Genomic DNA, 15,603 nt, shown 5'->3' on the forward strand with positions numbered 1-15,603 from the left:
ACGCATGCATGCACACACACCCCAGAGTCTGCCCCATTTGGGGGCTGAAGCCAAACACAGACAGAAATGCAAAGTACAAAAAAAGAAAAAACAAAACTGTAGTCCATTTTTCACATTCTTCCAGGATCCGTGAACTTCAGGGTAATTAGACAGATATGAAATGAATATGGGCTCTTTTTAATCTTGGGTCTACTTAATTGCCTCAGTTGGGAGAGCCATTAATAAATGATTAATGGAAATAGCTTCTGTAAAAATTGAATTATCTCAGATGTGTTGCAACCTGCTGCCCAGATATTCTTTAGAGAATTTAGAACTATTAATAGCTCCAAGTTGACTGCCTTTCTTTACACAGCAGATAATGCCCCAGGCAGAGGGATTCTCTGCCCAGAGTCAAGCATGTGGCTCGTTGTCAGAGGGAAAAACTAAGATCAAGGTTAAACAACTAGTTCAAAGTGCCAGAAGCAGCCCATGTATAATCCAGGATGGGAGCCCGAGGCCAGGGCTTCCAGACCAGGAAGAGCCAGGCTGGGTCCCGATCATTCTAAACACTTCCCCACCTCCATGGGGATTAATGGAAGCTGACAAAATGCCAGGCAAGTGGGGAAAAAAGACAGGAAGTACACACACCCAAATGCAACAGGGGTTATCTTCAGGTGAGGTCATGGAAGGGACTGATTTTTGTGTTACTCTTCTGCATTGAGATGGCATTAGTATTGAAATTAGGGGAAAAGAAGTTATTTCAAAGAAACTCACACAGAGCATCTCAAGGCACAGCTGATTATAACACGGCGGACAGACTGAACACAAATGAACTGCTTGCATTTCCCTCCTTCTCAGGGTGAAAAATGTTTGGGCTCAAGATGAGCAGAGATCAGGAGGACCCCCATACAATGGGACCAGGGAAGATGATATCAAGAGGGTAGAGACCCTCACTGTGCTAAGATGACTCTGCGCACCGTGTGGAGCTCCCTGAGACCTCTAGCCAGCTTGTCCGTGACCGCCAGGCCAGGAAATCCACAGCCAAAAGTGTTTTCAAAGCCAGGGACAGTGCTGTGTCCACCTTGAGTGAGCTTGGGGACTTTTTTTTTTTTTTTTTTTTTTGTCTTTTGTCTTATTGTCTTTTCTAGGGCCGCACTCCCAGCATATGGAGGTTCCCAGGCTAGGGGTTGAATAGGAGCTGTAGCCACTGGCCTATGCAGAGCCACAGCAACGTGGGATCCGAGCAGCATCTGCGACCTACACCACAGGTCATGGCAACACCGGATCCTTAACCCACCCAGCGAGGCCAGGGATCGAACTTGCAACCTCATGGTTCCTAGTCGGGTTCGTTAACCATTGAGCCACGACGGGAACTCCTGAGCTTGGGGACTTTGGGAAGAGCAGATAGCTGGCTAGCCAAAAGGCACAAGGAAAGAAGGACTTTGCTGACCAAGCACAGAAATCAGGCTTCTAGGGCGTGAAGAGGTCTTGACTGTTTGAAGCTTCCAAGTTCAGAATTTCACCCCTGATGGCAAAGTGAGAAGCTAGGGAGTTGCTCTTCTGCTATAAAGAGGGAAACCACCTGTGTACCCAGGTTTTACATTTTCCTTGCAGTTACCACAAGTTAAGGTCCAGTTTCCATCCTTTACTGCAAATTCAGAGTTAGAAATTGGATTAGTGGTTGCCTAGGAATGGGGATGTTAATGGTGTGAGGGATCTTTTTTGAGGGGCTGAAAACGTCCTAAAACTGATACATGGTGATGGTTGTGCCACTTGGTAAAGTTACTAAAACTCATTGAATTCTATGCTTGAAATGGTTGAATCTCATGATACGTAAAACACAACTCAATAAAGCGAGTAATAAAAAAAAATTTCTTCTTCTTCTTCTTTTTTTTTTTATTAAACCAAACACCTAGTGTGTGTGTAACCTCCTTCCTGAAAATTCCCCAACTGTCTTCACTGCACAGAACCAACCACACCCTCCTCAGGACTCCTGCAGCCCCTTTGGGTTCTCTTCCAGGTGATACCTTAAACTATTCTATTTGTGGCCATGCCTGCACCTCCCATCTAGACCAGGCCTACTCATCTCTAATTGCCTCATGTTCCTGCCCCAGGGCCACACAGGTCCTGCAGTGAATGAATGGAGGGGGAGGGGGAGCCCTGCAGGTTCTGGACTTCCAGGGCTCCAGGAACTTAACTGGTGTCCAAGGCCACCTCCCTCCACAGATCTGTGTCACTAATATCCCAAGCCACCCTACCCCAGGCCCAGTGGGACAGACAGTGTCACCCACCTTGTGACCCCCAAACTCAGGGACACTGCTGCCCCCAGGCAGAGAAGGAAGCAACCTGGACAAAACCGGATGTATTAGGCTATTCATCACCTTGTTATTTATAACAGTGAAAACCTAGAAACCTGAGTGACCAATAAGGGGTTGCTTAAATAAAAATGCTACCCAAGGATGGATTATTATGTAGCTAACTAAAAGGATGTTACCCCAAACAATTTAATGAATGGGAAACTATTTACAATATCTTATTAAGCCAGGATGCAAACAAGTCAATAGTGTGCATGGTCCCTGTTTTCTTTTTTGTAAGTGAATCAAATTGGAAAGAATTTCAAAAAATTTACAATGGATTTGTAAATTTCTGTATTTTTTTTTTTTTTAAGGGCTGCACCCATGATATATAGAGGTTCCCAGGCTAGGGGTAGAATCGGATCTGTAGCCGCTGGCCTATGCCACAGCCACAGCAATACAGGATCCGAGCCACATCTTCGACCTACACCAGATCTCACTGCAACGCTGGATCCTTAACCCACTGAGCAAGGCCAGGGATCCAACCTGTGTCTTCACGGATGCTAGTCAGATTCCTTAACCACTGAGCCACAACAGGAACTCCTTAATTTCTGTCTTTATCATTTTCTACATTCTCTAATTTTCTGCAATGAACATATATTACTCTGTTTCAAAATCCACTTAAAGAATATAGAAAAGCACAAAAAATATTAAAAACCATATACCTGCCCCATAATAAAAAGATCATAGTTGATTTAGAGCTTCTTTTTTTAGGGAATGAAAGAACAGACTAGATAGAAGCCCCTGTGTCCCCTTTCCCCAGTCCTAGTCCCCCATCCTCTCCAGAGACCATAGCTTCTTAAAATTTTTTTAACTGCCACAACTTCGGCATGTGGAAGTTCCCAGGCTAGGGGTCATATCAGAGCTGCAGCTGTAGCTGCAGCCACAGCCACAGCCACAGCAACATGGATCCGAGCTACATCTGTGACCTGCACTGCAGCTCATGGCAATGCCGGATCCTTAACCCACTGAACAAGGCCAGGGATCGAACCTGCATCCCCATGGACAGACATGATGTTGGGTTCCTGAGACACGACAGGAACTCCACAGCTTTTATAGATTAGAAGTGCGTTTAGCCCATGTTTTAGTTCCTGTATTATACAGGAATGTATATATGTAGAATTGGAATTTTTTTACATTGTTTTTAAACTACCAATAAAGTGATATTATACTATATACAATACTCTGCAATGTACATCCTTCTAGAGATATCTGTGTTGAAATAAACATATTTGTTTGGTTTACTTAACTGCTGTATAATAATCCATTGTGTAATACCCCACAATATCTTTCTCCAGCCTTCCCCTGATGGACTTTGGTTTTTGTTTTTTGTTTTTCCTAATTTTCACTATAAGATATGATACAATAAACATCCCTGGGCATGTCTTCCTGGGCACGTAAGCAAGAATTTAAGTAGAACTGCAGTTCTCAAAGTGTGCTCCCAGGACAAAGCAGCACCAATATCTCCTGAGAACTTAGTAGAAATGCAAATTCTCAGGTTCCACCTGAACAAGAAACCCTGGCACTGGGCAATCTATTTTAGCAAATCTAAAATTCCAGGTGGTTCAGTGCAAGCTACAGTTTGAGAACCACTGCTCTAGACTAGAACATGTATCTAGAAATGGTCACTGGCTGCCAGGGTCTGTACATTTTCGGGTTCACCAGACAATCCCAAATAGCTCTCAAAGCAGTTTCCCCTTTTATTGCCCCCCACTGACCTGTGAGGGCCTCCTCGCCTCTTCCCCAACACTGGCACTGTCAGCCCATTTTCTTTTTGTCAAGCTGATGAGTGGAAATGGTATCTCATTTTTGTTTAAATTTGCATTTTCGTGATTATTAAAGAGGTGTTCATATACTTATTGTCTGCTCGGATTCCTTCTTTCATTAATTTTATAATATGAAAACCAGAGGTTTAAAAACATACGTACAAACAAAGTGGATCCCACTTGCTTCACCATCATGTCTGTGAAATGGAAACCTAGACCAGAGTGTCAGGGTGTCTGGCTGCTCAGATACCTCCCTGGTCAGTGCCCTGTGCCTTTGACTCTGATCTCAACCTCCAGTCCTCTCCCAGGACCACTTTCCAGGCTGAGGCTCACATTCTTCGCCTGTAACTACAGCCATCACATCCTAAGCCTACTTGCGTGGGAACATCCCTGCCAAAGGTTAATGATAGAGGAAGCTTCTGTCCCCTGCCCAGCCCAGCCCCATGGGGCACCAGGACTAATTCTAGAGATCAAAGACAGTAAACACTTAGGTCCAGAAGTTCATTCATTTCTTCACTTATTCATGATCCAAACTGTAGCCATGGGCCAGACACTGGGCTTGGCACATGGCAAGTGACAACTATCACTTGACCTGTCCTCGTGGAGTACATACTTCCTTGGAAGAGAGACATTAAATGAAAATTGTGCAAATTAATGTAAACGTAAAGGCATCACAAGTACCAAGAAGGAGAGACTGATGGTATGATGAGAACTGATCAGGAGGTCAGAGAAGGCTCCTCAAGGATGCAAGGACTCAGTTGAGAGCTAGAGGAAGCAGAGGAGTGCTTTCTAGGATCATCCAGATTGTCCAAATCCTCAAAGCCCACCCCAGATTTTCATGCTGAGAGGATGGGGCTGCCTGGAGTTGGGATCCCAGATATGAGCCCAGGCCCATTCAAGATTTGGGTGGTCACCCACATCCCAACCTCCTAGCCTGCGAGGTCCACAGAGTCTTGTCTCTGCCTCAGCAAGAGGACAAAGAGCACATTTCATCAGCCACCATCAAAAGTCAGTGAAGCCCAGAGTCTACTGCCTAGAGATTGAAGACCTCAGAGACAGTCCCAGAGAACCCGGGTGGAAGACTGGCTGTTCGCTGGGTTTGTAGGCAGACAGAGTCTAATTTGTGCTATGAAGAAAAGAGATACCTTCCACTAACACTGACTGCCCACTTCTCAGGCTAGAGATCTGCTCCCCTTCCTGCCACAACCCCTCGTGAATTTATGGTAATGCTGCTCTTTAGAGTTTACAAATGATGCAGAGGGGCTGATTCACTGCTGTCTGGGGTCACAGAAGACAGAAGCTGTCATTCCTATCTCTCTTTCAATTTCTCAAGGATTGTTATAAAGCATCTTTCCCTCCCATTTCTTTCCCTCCAGAGACAGTGAAACGGGGCATCCACAACTTTGATTCCTAATCAGCACAGATAGCTAGCTCACTTCAGGGTCTAGCATTCATTTCAGAATGATTTTCTTTAAAACAACTTATTTTTTAAATGCCCACATTCTGCCCCCTACGATGCAGAAGATGACAGCTTCCCTCAGCTCCGGATAGAGAGTGTTTGGGGCATGTTAACCCAATTGGTGATGCTAAGAGAGTCCCTAGGGGGAAGCCAGAGCAGCAAGATGGGTTGATTATTTCAGAGATGGTTTTGTGATACTGCGTGGAAAGGGGTGGGAAAAAATCCTCTTCTGGACTTGGTGGTTCAGTGACACAGTAGAAAGAAAAGTAGTTAGGACAGGCATCTGGGTTAGGTCCAGCCCCCACTCCCGACCCCTAGTTTACTAAGGCACCTGACACTTCACTCCTCTCAGAGTCTTCTCTCTCTTGCTCTCTGTTTTGCTTTTTCAGGGCTGCACCCATGGCATACAGAAGTTCCCAGGCTAAGGATCGAATCGGAGCTGTGGCTGCCAGCCTATGCCCACAGGCACAGCAACATGGGATCCAAGTCTCCTCTGTGACCTATACCATAGCTCATGGAACACCGGATCCTTAACCCACTGAGCAGGGCTAGGGATCGAACCTGTGTCCTAATGGATATTAGTCAGGTTCGCTACCACTGAGCCATGATGGGAACTTCCTCTCAGAGTCTTAATTGTATTCTCTATAATTTAAGGGGCAGGACCAGATTTTCTCTAAAATTCTTCCCAGTTTCATGCCCATGACTATTAATTTTTTTGTTGTCCTGACATCATGGTCATATGATTCTTGGTGGCTTACAAAAACAAATTGGCCTGAATTTTAAAAACTTCAGTGAGGAAATTGGAAGGGAAAGAATAGTAAGTTGGGCCCTATCCACTTTGATAGAGTGAGCCAAAATTTTCTTCTGAGCTTCCAGGCAGCTAATGCAAGGAGAGAGATACAATCAATTACAAGACTAAGAGCATAGTGAGGATAAACCAGTTGTTGAGGAAAAGGTCAACTTCCTGGTTCTAAGGTCTGAGAGAAATTAGATCCCTTAGGTCTTCATAAAGAGAGTACTCTTTCATGTTTATTAGTAAATCCTCAACAGTGTATTTTTCAGGAAACACATTAGCCTTCCTATAAGGTCTCCCAGTGTCAGCCAGTGAATTATGCATAATACAATTTGACCTGGATCCAAAAACTGCAGTTCACAACTGAAGTTCTCTGGTGGCCTATGTAAGCCAAGTGGACAATAGCAGAGTAACTAGAACAGTACTTCTCAATTGAGGGCCCAACAAAGGATACCGGGGATTCCCAGACAAGTTCTTGAGTTTAACAAACAACACTGATTCGAGGCAGAACTTCTCCATCATTTTCATATAAATTCCTATAGAGGCAAAGGAAAGAGCCGCATATGCAGCAGGGGACCCCTGGGCTAAAGGCCATCCAGCTGCAGTGCCAGTCTAGTATTAACGTTATGAGACCCAGCTGTCCCTTGGTCTACATCTGCTCCACCCTCCATGTGGCACTGCCCCAGCTAGGAGACCACAGGAGGCCCATCATGAGATGGCATTGGTATAGATGGATCAGCCTGTCTTGGCTCCCAGCTGCCCCTCAAAGTAAGGCTCATACTCCCCTGAATGCCCTTAAAGCCTCTATGTGATTTCCCCCTTCTCCTGTGGCTTCAGTAGAGAACCTTCTCCCCCTTCCCACGACCAAGCCCCCAGCCTGGCTCCTATCAGCCCCCTGATGTGCCCATGTGCAGACAGGTGTGTGCCTTTGCCTCTCTGCTCCCAAGGAAGTTTCTCTTCTGACATTTCTCTCATCCTCCAAGACCTGCTCAAACACACCAAAGCCAAGTCTTCCCAACTTTTCCAGGAGACTTAACCTTCCTCTCTCCCATAGCATGGGATCAGCGCCATGTTCAATCACCCAGCTCTCAGCCCACAAGCAGAATTTGAGTTTCTGGAGGTTAGGTCTGTTTCTCCAACTTGATGGGGGCTTTTTGAGGGCAAAAGCCTCAGCCCACAGGTTTCAATCCTCCAGGGTCTCATCCCTCCCCTCAACCCCTATCAGTTTGGCAGATGTCTGCAGAATTTACCTACAGGAGAGAGGGGTTAGAAAGGGTGATGTCAGGAGAGAGGATGACTGGGGTGGGGGTGGGGGGCTTGCCTGATGGGTGAGGAGGGAGTCAGCAGGTGGCTGGCCTCCTGGCTAGATGAGCTGAGAAGGGCAAGGGGCAGGGCCTTCTAATCTCTGACACAGCAGGGCTGGCCTGGACAGTGGCCAAAAGCGGGAGTGGGAAAGCAGTTACCTCGCTACAGATAAGCACCTGACCCGCTTTCGCTTATTAGCATTTCTTGCTGCGTCTGTTTATTTAACCAAAGCATCCTGATCATCACAACAGCTATCCAAGCTTGTTGACATATTGGAAATTCAGCCTTCATGCAGCCTCAGGCTCAGCCATCCGCCAGCTGTGCCTGGTATTAATTAAAACAGTGAGTGAGGAGAACCTGGTTAATCCTCTGGGGGGAAGGGTGGGACTTATTGTTCAAGGGGGATAGGGTTTCAGCTTGCAGGCTGCACTAGTTTGCTTTTCAGAGTTCCAAAAGGGCATTTGTGGTGGCACCACTGTGCCCAGTGCCTTTGCTGGCTTCCTGAGCTTTCCAGAATATTGAGGTGTGTGTGCAGGTATGCTCGATTGTGTGCACGAGACCTGCATGTGCGTGAGTGCTCATGGAAGCCCGTGAGCTGGTGTGTGTGGATGCACGCGCACGTGCTCGTCTGCATCTCTCCAGCCCACAGGTCCCAGCACCAAAGGCAGGCACACCCTCAGCTAATGCACTTGGTGGCCAAACAGGTTCCAGCTGCTTCTTTGTTGCATTTAAACACCTGGGAAGCTGTACAGCTCACGTGGATCGCTTGAGACTGAGAGACTCTGCACTGAAGTCCTTGTGGTGATTATCACGAGGACTCTGTGATTTCCCTTGTGAGAACCCCATGGGCAGGCTGGGAACACTTCGCTGTGATTGTCGCCAGCTCCTCCCAGAAGGACTCAGGTCACTCCTCCCAGGTGAGTCATTTATTTCATTTTTTTGTTTCATGCTAAATGGCTCGGGATCATGGAAGGTGGGGCAACTCCATGGGGTGGGGGGGATTTTGCATGAAACGTCATGAAATGGGAATACCCTTCACCTCCCACCCCACCTGCCCACTCCCAGAAACTGTATAAGGGAAGGACCCCAGACCTGGCGGTTGTGAGCTGGGGTCTGGGGTCTGGGCCTGACCCACCATGTGATCTTGGAAAATTACTCCCCATCTTGGGATCTGTTTTCTCGTGTGCCAAATGAAGGGGTTGAATTATGTCCTTTCTAAGGTCCCTTCTGTCTACCAAGCTCCAGGACTGGCCCACCAAAATTCCTGGAACTATTTTGCTAGTTTGGGTAAGAATCACAGACTCCTAAAAATGTCATAGCTGGAAGAGATCTCAGCCCAACTCCTAACCCAACCTACACTTTCCAGAAGCCAGCAACCTCTGAGAGCAAGCCAAGGCAGGAGTAGACAGAATATCTATTATTCCGGAATAGATTCTGACCAACACTTCTGAGAGTGTTGTCTTTTGTCAGATTGGCTCCAGCCTCAGCCCCTTCCCAGACTCTCAGTTCCTCTTTGAGTCCCCTATCCCCAGCATCAGGCATATGTTCCTATCATAGCTTCTGAAATCCTCGGGCGTCTTGCTATATAAAGTGTAGTCCTCAGCAGCAGCCAAATCACCTGGGAGCTTGTTGGGAAGGCAGAACATCAGTCCCCACTTGGACCTTTTAACCAGCTCCCCAGGTGATTCACTGGTACATTAAGCTTGAGAGCTGATGTTCCAGGGACCCCTAGTCTCTTCTAGAATAGACCCCTAGTGTCTATTCTATCCACTGCTCTGAATATTCACTGTCTCCCCAGCTAGAAAGTGAGTAATTTAAGGGTAAGGCCCTTGGCTCCTCCATTTCTGCATCCTGTGGCTTAGAATGGTCCCTGATGCAAAGTAGCTGCTCAAGAGTTATTGATGAAACAAATGATTGAAGTGAGCCTGTGCAGGCTTCTTAAAGACAGTGAAATTGGCATCAAATTTGAAAGGGAGACCTAGTGTGGATGGACAGGAAAAAGTGGGGACCTGGGAATAGCCCCCCTGCCCAGAGAAAGGGGCCTAAGGATTAGCCTTGTTGGAAGGGAGGGTATGATATAAAAGCATGAGAGGAGGTGGAAGAGAAAAGAGGGAGGGAAAGATAGTGAGGAGTCAAAAGATGGCTAGATAAGGATATTTGGGACAGATCCATCTATCGTCTCACATCCACCTCTTCCAGTCTCATTTCCTGTTTTCACTTAACCTTGAACACAGATGAGCATCATGGTTGGAAATGAGCCTTTGGGCCAGAGAGACTGGGTTCAAATCCCAGATCACCACAAAAAAAAACAAAAACAAACAAACAAACAAACAAAAAAACTGTGTGATCTTAGGCAAATCAATCTATGCATCTGTTTCCTCATCTCTCAAATGAGGATCACATTCAATTGTTTTAAGTTCAAAAAAATGTTTAATAAAGTAAAATGGGGAGCACAGAAATACCGTACTTGTCCTCATGAGGACTAACTGAGTTGACAGAATGCATTGGAACAGTGCCTGCGGCACTGTGAGGAAAAGGCTTGATGGATATGAGATGGTTGAGTGAAAGAATCATCTCTCAGCACCAACCTGGTTGACCAAACCTGTTCAGCCTGAGAGTTGAGCACCAAGCTTGGTGTACAGGCTCTAAACCTGGCTCTTGCTTCAAAGGCTGCACTTTTCCCTCCCACTGGTCCTATAGGCCCAAACACTCAAATACTCTCCTTTCCCTGAGATCCTCAGATTTGTATTTCTCAGGAGGGTTTTCCCTCCAGTATCCCGGAGTCCTCACCTCCCAAAGGAGAAGACAATCCCATCCATTCACTTCTTTTTTTTCCTGTCATTTTTTAAAAATTAAAGTGTAGTTGGTTGACCATGTGCTGATTTATGCTGTATAGAAAAGTCACCCAGTCACACATAAATATACATTCCTTTTCTTAGATTATCTTCCATCCTGGTCTATCCCAAGAGGTGGGATATAGTTCCATGTGCTATAGCAGGACCTCATTGCTTATCCATTCCTTTTTTTTTACATGACAAAATAACTTTTATGATTTTGAAGTAGAGAAAGATTTAAGATGCAAAGAAATCACTGAAAATTTATCTATCACATAATACTATAAAGAGAATAAAAATACGAGTCATTGCACATATATGTTCATTGCAGCTCTATTCATAATAGCCCAGACATGGAAACAACCCAAATGTCTGCCGACAGACGATTAGATTAGGAAGATGTGATATATATACACAATGGAATACTACTTAGCCATAAAAAAGAACAAAATAATGCCATTTGCAGCAACATGGATGGAACTAGAGATTCTCATACTGAGTAAAGTAATTCAGAAAGAGAAAGACAAATACCATATGATATCACTTATATCTGGAATCTAATTTATGGCACAGAAATAAAATCATGGACTTGGAGAATAGACTTGTGGTTGCCAAGGAGGAGGAGGAGGGAGTGGGGTGGTTGGGGAGCTTGGGGTTAATTGATACAAACTATTGCCTTTGGAATGGATTAGCAGTGAGATCCTGCTGTGTGGCCCTGGGACTATGTCTAGTCACTTATGATGGAGCATGATAATATGCGAAAATAGAATGTGTACATGTATGTGTAACTGGGTCACCATGTTGTACAGTTTAAAAAAAATTCTATTGGGGCAATAACTATTAAAAAATAATAAGAAGAATAAATATGAATCATGAACTCAAAGTTATCTTCTATACAATTAACTGAAAAATAGTGACCAAAATATGTTAAGAATTATTCCAAAGCAATTAGAAAAGCACAAACTACTCAAAAGAAAAAAATATGGACAAGAGACTGAATAGGCACTCTGCTGAAAAGGAAATCGATATGGTGATAAACATATGAAAATATAATCTAATTAGTAACCAGGGAAATCCAAATTAAAACACAGTGAGACACCAATGTATGTGCATATATATTGGTTTAAAAAGAGGGGGGTGTTAAAATCTGAAAATTCCAAATCCAAGTGAGGATACAGGGAAAAAAAACCTTATGTCAAAATGCTGAGAGGCTGATATGTGTATCCATTGAGCCTGGTATCATTCTGTAAAGAAGAAGATAAACATATATTATGAGTTAGCAGTTCTGTTTTTTGTTGTCAAAACTAGAACAGTGTCCTTCAAAAATTTTTTGCTTGTTGCACATCTAAAAGAATTTTGTAAAAAATACACCTCTTTTCATATTTTTAAATTGCCATCCCAAATTTTCATCTTAAGTTTAAAAGGTTGCAAATAATATATGTTTCAGTATGTGGCGAATATGGTCTTTCTTCAAAAAATTTTGTATTATAGTTGATTTACAATGTTCTGTCAATTTCTGCTATACAGAAAAGTGACGTGTGTGTGTGTGTGTGTGTGTGTTCTTTTTCTCATATTATCTTCCATCATGCTCTATCAAAGAGACTGGATATAGTTCCCTGTACCATATAGCAGGACAACATTGCTTATCCATTCTAAGTGTAATAATCTGCATCTACTAACTCACAAATTCCTGGTACATCTCACTCCCTCCTCTCCCCTTGGCAATCACAAGCCTGTTCTCCAAGTCCATGAGTTTCTTTTATGTGGAAAGGTTCATTCGTGCCATATATTAGATTCCAGATATAAGTGATATCATATGGTATTTGGCTTTCTCTTTCTGAATTATTTCACTTAGTATAAAAATCTCTAGTTCCATCCTTGTTGCTTCAAATGGCATTACTTTGTTCTTTTTTATGGATGAGCAGTATTCCATTGTGCATATATACCCATCTTAGGGACATTTATCTTGTTTCCATGTCTTGGCTACGTGAATAGTGCTGCAATGCACATAGGGGTTCATGTATCTTTTTGAATTATAGTTTTGTCTGGATATATGCCCAGGAGTAGGATTGCTGGATTACATTGTAGGTCTATTTTTAGTTTTCTGAGGCACCTCCATACTATTTTCTGTAGTGTTGGTACTAATTTATGTTCCCACCAACAGACCCTTTCCTCCACACCCTCTCCAGCATTTGTTATTTGTAGACTATTAATAATAGCCATTCTGACACGTATGAGGTGGCGCCAAATTGTAGTCTTGATTTGCATTTCTCTAATAATTAGTGATGTTGAGCATTTTTTCATATGCCTGTTGGTCATCCATTTGTTGTCTTTGGAGAACTGTCTGTGTAGGTCTTCTGCTCATTTTTTAATTGGGTTGTTTGTTTTGTGTTGTTGAGTTGTATGAGTTGTTTGTATATGTTTGAGGTTAAGCACTTGTCAGTTGCATCATTTGCCACTATTTTATCCCGTTCTGTAGGTTGTCTTTTAGACTTTTTTTTAAAGTTGTTTCCTTTGCTGTGCAATAACTTTTGGAGAAATTCTTTATTCTATTTTTAATGATATTCCTGCTGTTTAGAGTATTCCAGATTGCACATTTTTCCATCTTAGAATTTTGACTATATCTTGTCACGCTCTTCTGGCCTGTAGTGTTTCTGTAGAGAAATCAGCTGATAGCCTTGTATGAGTTTCCTTATAATTAACTCTTTCTTTTTCTCTTGCTGCCTTTAGAATCATCTCCTTATCTTTAACTTTTTTAACTTTTGCCATTTTTATTATAATATGTCTTGGCGTGGGTCTGTTTGGGTTCAACTTGTTTGGGGCCCTCTCTCCTTCCTGTATCTTGATATCTGTTTCCTTTATATCTGTAAAATTTTCTGCCATAATTTCTTCAAATGTATTTTCAATCCCCTTTTCTTTTTCTTCTCCTTCTGGAATTGCTATTATGCATAGATTGGCCCACTTTATATTATCCCATAGATCTCTTATATTGTTTTCATGTTTCTTCATTTGGTTTTCTATCTGCTGATTGGGTGATTTCCAATATTCTATCTTCCAAGTCGCTTAGTCATTACTCTGCATTATTCATTCTACTCTTCAATACCTTTAACTCAGTTTGCATCTCCGCAAATGAATTTTCTAATTTTTCTTGGCTCCTCATATTTTCTAGTTCCTTTTAAAAGCAATCTACATTACTATTCATATCCACTCTTAATTCCTTCAGAATTTTCATCATCTCCTTTTTGAACTCAGAATCTGTTAAACTGACACTGTTTTCATTGTTTGGTGCTTCAGGTGAATTCTGTTCCTTTAACTGGGAATGGTTCCTGAACTTCTTCATTTTCCTTGTATTTTTCTACTTCTATGAGTTTAGGGAAACCAAATACTATAGTCTTGGAGGGCTATTTATATGTAAGAGTGCCTCTGGGTAGTTTGTGAGGGCTTATTATTTGTGTGTGGGGGGGGCTGCTTTTGGCTTGGATGCTTTCTGTCTCTTTCCTCAGGTGTGCAGGCTGTTATCCTCTTTATGAGGTGTGTACTGTTGTATAGCCTATATGTGCTTCAGGGAGATGGAGGTAGTGGGCAAAGCTTGTAGCTAGTGCCTGGATGCTGGGCCCTTGACAGAGTGAGGACTGGCAGGGAGGCAATGCAGGCTTTTCCTGGTTGCTGGCCTAGGGAAGTGGCAGTGACATTCAGGCTGGTGTAGGCAATGCCCAGAGCCTTTGGCAGTGGCAACAGCAGTGTGTATACATTCCCAGGGGAGTGAGAGTAACAATGGGTGGTGCTTGGTTGCAGTACCCTCCTCTGAGACAATCCCTGAGGTGCCTGGGCCTGCAGGTAGTACCTGTTCATGGACCCCTACTGTTGGCAGGCCACACTCACATCTGGAGTCTGAGATGGCTGCTGTGTGTGGTTTGCCCCCACCACCTATAGCCCGTGCAAGAGGTTCCCCACCACCCAAGATCCCTCACATACTCAGAGAAAGATAATCCTATGGTGGTTCCACCCCTCCCCCTTTTGCTCTCCCCAACAATGGCACCTTGCTTCTCCTATGGGCCCAGTTCTCCTGCAGTGTTCTATCAGCTGTGGCACTCAGCTTCTCAGCCTCAGCTTTGTAGCCCCTCAGGCTGTTTCCACATAGCCATCTCTAGTCCTCTCCCCAAAACTGACCTCTGAAACCTGAGTCTCAGCACCCAGCACTCTCTCGAGTGTCTCAGGCTATGGTGTCTCAGGAGGTGGTACTGATGGTCTGTATGGCTCTCTCTTTATTTTGCCCTCCTCTGTTTGGCTACTGTGTTTTTCTCCCAGGTGTTGAGGTTTCCACTTGTCTTGGCTAATCTCCTGATCAGTTAGGTGGACTCCCAGGGTACGGGTTCCTTTCCTCTTTCACAGCTCCCTCTCAGGAGTGCTGGCCCCATCCTGATTCTTTTTTTTCCTCTTCTCTCTTTTTTTCCTCCTTTTTTTTCTGCCCAGTTATGTGGAGGGTTTCTTCCCCTCTCCTTTTTTTTTTTTTTTTTTTTTAAGGGCCGCATCACAGCACACGGAGGTTCCCAGCCTAGGGGTTGAATTGGAGCTACAACTGCTGGCCACAGCCACGGCAACACAGGATCTGAGTCATGTATGCAATCTACACCACAGCTCAAGGAAATGCCAGATCCTTAGCCCACTGAGCAAGGCCAGGGATTGAACCTGTGTCCTCAGGGATGCTAGTCAGATTTGTTTCTACTGAACCATGACGGGAACTCCTCTTGCCCTTTTTGAAGATTTAAGGTCTTCTGTCAGTGTTCAGTAGATGTTCTATGTGAATCGTTCTACATGTAGATTGTTTTTAATGTGTTTGAAGGTGAGCATCACATCTTACTCCTCCATCATCTTGATCCCACCTGCTTTTCCATTCTAAATGCAATGGTTTACATCTTCTAACCCCAACTCCCAGTCTATCCCATTCCCCACCACCACCACCTTGGCAACCATAAATCTGCTCTGCATGTCTGAGTCTGCCTCTGTTTATCAGATAGGTTCATTTGTGCAATACATTCACCCCTTTGGATTATAGGGAAGGAGCGACTTTTGACTAAGGAGCAGTGCAAGGTATGTCTTTGCCCAGAACATA

General features: G+C 44.1%; 1 long non-coding RNA gene across 4 annotated transcripts in view; it reads left to right on the forward strand.

Annotated features, from left to right (window-relative positions):
• Positions 7,667 to 15,603, forward strand: part of LOC110256393 — a 69,643-nt gene continuing 61,706 nt past the window's right edge. The window contains exons 1-2 of one of the 4 annotated variants that reach the window (XR_002337838.1): positions 7,667 to 8,191; positions 8,299 to 8,573. This is a non-coding gene — a long non-coding RNA (uncharacterized LOC110256393). Of the gene's footprint in view, positions 8,574 to 15,603 lie in introns of all 4 variants that reach the window. The other 3 variants (XR_002337835.1, XR_002337837.1, XR_002337836.1) reach the window with 3 other exon arrangements.

This window comes from Sus scrofa, chromosome 13, assembly GCF_000003025.6.
Source record: "Sus scrofa isolate TJ Tabasco breed Duroc chromosome 13, Sscrofa11.1, whole genome shotgun sequence".
Classification (NCBI taxonomy): Eukaryota; Metazoa; Chordata; class Mammalia; order Artiodactyla; family Suidae; genus Sus; species Sus scrofa.